The following is a 6,165-nucleotide window of genomic DNA, read 5'->3' as shown; positions in this document are numbered from 1 at the left end:
CCCCTGTGTGGAGGACCTGCGGGTCAATGGCCGCAGCCCATGGACGTAGGATGAGGGGAGAGTCCCCAGGGAACGATTAACATTCTCTCGTGTTTGCTGTATGTGCCACGACTCGAGTAGAAGCCTCCTGCGTGGGTTAGCTTCCGTTTCCAATACAATGGTGCTGTCGAAGTCAATTGGGTGGTCACACCCTTCACAGTGTTCGGCCACGGCGCTGCGTTGACGATTCATGTGACGGACGTCCGCTTTGTGTTGGTTCATCCTTTCCGCGAAGTTCTTCGTTTCCCCTATGTACGACGCCGGGCAGACGGAACACGGAATTTTGTACACGACGCCCTGGGCCTTTTCTCTGGGCTGCCGGTTTTTTGGGCGGGGGAGAAGGCGACCGATAGTGCTGGTCGGTTTGTGCGTTGTCAGCACCCCTTCTTTTCCGAGAATGCGACCGAGCGTCTCGCTCACGCCTCTCACGTAGGGGATGCAAACACGTTTCCGCTTCTGGCATGCGTCTGAGGAAATAATAGACCGGATTTTGTTTTGCCTTTCTTGCTTCCTGATAATGCGCCGGATGAATGAGCTTGGGTAGCCGTTCTTTTGGAGGTCAGAAATGACTCGGTTCTTCTCCTTCCTTTTATCTTCACTTGAGGAACATATGGAGTCGGCTCTCTTCAGTAATGACGTCACGACAGATGCTTTGTGCGGGATGGGATGGTTCGAATCGAAATGTAGGTACCGTCCTGTGTGGGTTGGCTTCCTGTGCACCGAGGACTGCAGGCCTTTGTCGTGCCTTGTAAGTAGGACATCCAGAAAAGGCAGGCTGCCCTGCTGTTCATGTTCAACAGTAAATTGTATGGCCGGTTCAACTGAATTTAGATGACTCTGGAGGTTTTCTATCTCTGAGGTTTTCACCACACAAAAGCAGTCGTCTACATAACGGAGGAATAACTTTGGCTTGGGATTAAAGGAGGAGAGGGCCCGGCTTTCGACGTCCTCCATGGTTAGGTTAGCCACTGTGACTGAAATTGATGCCCCCATAGCAGTTCCGGTTGTTTGCTTGAAAAATTCTCCGTTGTAGGTGAAAAAGGTACTGCGCAGACAGAGGTCGAGAAGGCGACATACCTCATCGACGTTGAGTGGAGTTCTCTCGTGCAGCGTTTGGTCGTTTTCGAGTGCGCGGCGAGCGACGGACACAGCAAGGGGAACCGGTACGCAGGTAAATAGCGACACCACGTCAAATGAGACTAGGCTTTCGTCTTCCTCCACGGTAAGGTTCGAGACAAGTTGGACGAAATGCCGCGAATTCTGTACATGCGTGGGTGTTCTGCCGGCGAGCGGCGCCAGTACCTTGTGCAGGTAGTCAGAGAGACGTCGCAGAGGAGACAGGGTGAAGTCTACAATTGGCCGAAGGGGGACGCCAGGTTTGTGAGTTTTAGGTAGCCCGTAAAAACCTGGAGCTGAGCCGTTTCTGGAGATGAGGCGGAGGTAAAGCCATTTGAAATCAGGATGCCGCTTGAACATCTCTGCCAGGGTTTTGTTGAGTGTTGCCTGAGTGTTTGAAGTCGGATCCTTGCGAACCTTCTCATACGCCCCACTGCTCAAAAGGGCTGACGCCTTCTCCTCGTAGTCGCGTCGGTCCATCACCACTGTAGAGTTGCCCTTGTCTGCCGGGAGTATGACGATGTCGGTGTCGTCCCTGAGACCGCGTAGGGCTTTTCGTTCCAGTTGAGACAGATTGCTCGGAAATTTGGGGGGTACCTCTGTTCTCGCAAAAGGACATGGATTCAACATATCATCTGGTCCCGCCCTCCCAAAACTAGTCGCGGCTGTTGAAGATGCGATCCAGCACCTGGAGCCGCACGTCAGGGAAGAGGTCCGCCTGAAAGCGATTGGTGTCATCGCCAAGGTACCCCCCAAATTTCCGAGCAATCTGTCTCAACTGGAACGAAAAGCCCTACGCGGTCTCAGGGACGACACCGACATCGTCATACTCCCGGCAGACAAGGGCAACTCTACAGTGGTGATGGACCGACGCGACTACGAGGAGAAGGCGTCAGCCCTTTTGAGCAGTGGGGCGTATGAGAAGGTTCGCAAGGATCCGACTTCAAACACTCAGGCAACACTCAACAAAACCCTGGCAGAGATGTTCAAGCGGCATCCTGATTTCAAATGGCTTTACCTCCGCCTCATCTCCAGAAACGGCTCAGCTCCAGGTTTTTACGGGCTACCTAAAACTCACAAACCTGGCGTCCCCCTTCGGCCAATTGTAGACTTCACCCTGTCTCCTCTGCGACGTCTCTCTGACTACCTGCACAAGGTACTGGCGCCGCTCGCCGGCAGAACACCCACGCATGTACAGAATTCGCGGCATTTCGTCCAACTTGTCTCGAACCTTACCGTGGAGGAAGACGAAAGCCTAGTCTCATTTGACGTGGTGTCGCTATTTACCTGCGTACCGGTTCCCCTTGCTGTGTCCGTCGCTCGCCGCGCACTCGAAAACGACCAAACGCTGCACGAGAGAACTCCACTCAACGTCGATGAGGTATGTCGCCTTCTCGACCTCTGTCTGCGCAGTACCTTTTTCACCTACAACGGAGAATTTTTCAAGCAAACAACCGGAACTGCTATGGGGGCATCAATTTCAGTCACAGTGGCTAACCTAACCATGGAGGACGTCGAAAGCCGGGCCCTCTCCTCCTTTAATCCCAAGCCAAAGTTATTCCTCCGTTATGTAGACGACTGCTTTTGTGTGGTGAAAACCTCAGAGATAGAAAACCTCCAGAGTCATCTAAATTCAGTTGAACCGGCCATACAATTTACTGTTGAACATGAACAGCAGGGCAGCCTGCCTTTTCTGGATGTCCTACTTACAAGGCACGACAAAGGCCTGCAGTCCTCGGTGCACAGGAAGCCAACCCACACAGGACGGTACCTACATTTCGATTCGAACCATCCCATCCCGCACAAAGCATCTGTCGTGACGTCATTACTGAAGAGAGCCGACTCCATATGTTCCTCAAGTGAAGATAAAAGGAAGGAGAAGAACCGAGTCATTTCTGACCTCCAAAAGAACGGCTACCCAAGCTCATTCATCCGGCGCATTATCAGGAAGCAAGAAAGGCAAAACAAAATCCGGTCTATTATTTCCTCAGACGCATGCCAGAAGCGGAAACGTGTTTGCATCCCCTACGTGAGAGGCGTGAGCGAGACGCTCGGTCGCATTCTCGGAAAAGAAGGGGTGCTGACAACGCACAAACCGACCAGCACTATCGGTCGCCTTCTCCCCCGCCCAAAAAACCGGCAGCCCAGAGAAAAGGCCCAGGGCGTCGTGTACAAAATTCCGTGTTCCGTCTGCCCGGCGTCGTACATAGGGGAAACGAAGAACTTCGCGGAAAGGATGAACCAACACAAAGCGGACGTCCGTCACATGAATCGTCAACGCAGCGCCGTGGCCGAACACTGTGAAGGGTGTGACCACCCAATTGACTTCGACAGCACCATTGTATTGGAAACGGAAGCTAACCCACGCAGGAGGCTTCTACTCGAGTCGTGGCACATACAGCAAACACGAGAGAATGTTAATCGTTCCCTGGGGACTCTCCCCTCATCCTACGTCCATGGGCTGCGGCCATTGACCCGCAGGTCCTCCACACAGGGGCTTAAAAAGCCAAGCTGCGCTCGCCCGTAGTCACACCGTGAAGAAGGGGCCGAGCCGGTCCCGAAACGTCGTGTTTTTCCTGTATTTTACTTGGTTGGCGTCACTTACCTTCTCCTAACAGAAAATATTTAGTCAGGAAACACCTGCCACTGCCTTCTTTTGAAAGCTTATCCCTTCAGCGAACACCCTTGGATCCCAGCCTACATCGGGCTTATTACGACGGGTGCATCCCCATACGAGAGATGCTTTTGAAAAGTACCCGATGAGCATTTGATAATGAAGCGTGTACGGGGAAACTTCTGAGGAGTAAACGTCGCTACTGTCGTACGTCGCATGACGGCAGTGCTGCCAACCCTAGGGATTTTTTCCCTGAATCTAAGGAATTTGGACGTTGTTTAGGGGAAAAGGGATTTTTTTGTATAATCTAGGGAAATTTCGTATGCTCGGACAATTTCCTTTTTTTTCATTAAATTGGGAAGGCAGTGCAATCTTTTCATTGCTTTTTCTCTACAACTAATGGAGGCCCGCACAACACCGCCGCGCGCTCGAGTAAATCCTGTTTCACATGCAAGTGAAAGCGCTTTGCTGCTGCGGCGCAAAAGCTGTTTAGAGCCATCGCGGCGGCTCCAGCAGTCAGAGCGGCGATTCTTCCAACGAGTTACCAATTTTTCGCAGCACTGCGCTGCTCAATTTTCAGTCGCTTGCATGCGAACCAGCCTTTACATGGACGTAATCGGACGTGTATGGTCCCTGACGTGGCCAGTGGCATCCACTGCTGTGATCGGGCATGCCACCGCCTTCCCTCAACATGCGTGCCCCTTCCTCACGCTGTATTTGGGGCTCGCTGCACGACGTGAAATTCCTATTTAGTAAGCATATCTGCATGCTTATTTTGATAACTAGCAAAGAACAAGGACGTCATTTTTGCTCGAGAAAGAAGCGCCGTGTTGAAAATCTTAGCTAGTCTAACTAGGGGAACAATTCCCAGTTCTGCCGTCGCGGTGGCTCAGTGGCTATCGTAGTCGGCTGCTGACCCCAGAGACGCGGGTTCGATCCCGGGCTTCGGCGGTCGAATTTCGATGGAGGCGAAATTCTAGAGGCCCGTGTGCTGTGCGTCGTAAAGAGCCTCATGTGGTCGAAATTTCCGGAGCCCTTCACTACGGCGTCCCTCATAGCCTGCGTCGTTTTGGGACGTTAGACGCCCCAAAACCATAATTCCCAGTTCCACCAGGTCGAACAAAGTGAATTGAGGTCACATGAGGCGTACAAAAGCTGCAGCAATCACTGCTTCATTGTTCTAATTGACTCAAATTGCTACGTCAGCCACCCTCTAGAGCAATCGCAGCAAATGGACAAACAGCTTTTATATTGCAGTTTCGGTACATTCCTCAAGTGACCTCCAGTCATTTTGAACGTGGTATCCTTTGGCTGAAGTCGACACCGACACAATATGAAGGAAAAAATTTCAGTTAATTCCACATGCCGAACCATATGTTTACTAATATCTTGAGTACAGTGAAATAAAAACACATACACGATATAGAGCCGTTAATTCGTAATTTCCAAAGAGCGCTATATGAATTGTACCTTCATTTAGAAGCTCTTCATTTTAGATCCTTAATTTCAAATTTACAGCTAATTTGCTTATCAACGTCTGGTAATAGGGTAGCTGCATGATAAAACTTGCTACTGAACTACGCTTAAATGTACATTTTTTTCACAACTGAAAGCTATTTTTTTGTATCTAGAGAAATCTAGGGAATTTTTTATTGCAAATTGGGGGGGGGGGGGGGGGAAGCGGTGCTGGAAGTTGTCAGCACTGCATGACGGATGCGTCGTAGAACGGACACCCTAGCGTCCCGCAAGAACACTGCCGCGTCTTGGTTTCTGTAATGAGCAACGACTTTCCTCCAGAGCAGTCAAAGGATCATCACTCCCGAGAAATTTCGCCATCTTCAGTTCTCTAGATCTGTTCTTCGATGTCAGTGCACGTTAAAGAACCCCAGGTGGTCGGAATTTCCGGAGCCCTTCACTACGGTGTCGCTTATAGCCTGAGTCGTTTTGGGAGGTTAAACCCCAGAAACCCCCAGAAACCAAGCCTTTATCCAAAAGTAGACAGGCTGCAGCAACGGAATTGAGGGAATGTAAGGTGCGGCTGTCGTGGTATCCGGCTGCAGAATGAAAATTAAAGCTTCCTTTCAGACTGTAGTAGCCGTCGGAGTTGAAATCATGTATGAAGAATAAGAAAGTGTGCGGACCTGTCGACTAGCATATCAGCTGGGCCACAGTCACTGTTGAGTGCGAACATAAAGCCGAAAAAAAAAGGTGGGAAATCAAAAGGTGGAAAGAATAGACGCATGCCACAGCTACCTACTCTAGATCCCTCAAAGGAACGCTTCGGCGCATCTGCCTTGCGTAGTGCTTGGGGCTCCTTTCGTAAATAGTCACCCGACATCATGATGGGTAGCCTTTCGCAAAAAATACGCACGTTGCATGGAATTTCCGTTACATCG

This window comes from Amblyomma mixtum, chromosome 8, assembly GCF_055824585.1.
Source record: "Amblyomma mixtum isolate Tamu chromosome 8, ASM5582458v1, whole genome shotgun sequence".
NCBI lineage: Eukaryota > Metazoa > Arthropoda > Arachnida > Ixodida > Ixodidae > Amblyomma > Amblyomma mixtum.
The sequence above is the reverse complement of the archived record's forward strand: the minus strand, read 5'-3'. Positions refer to the sequence as shown.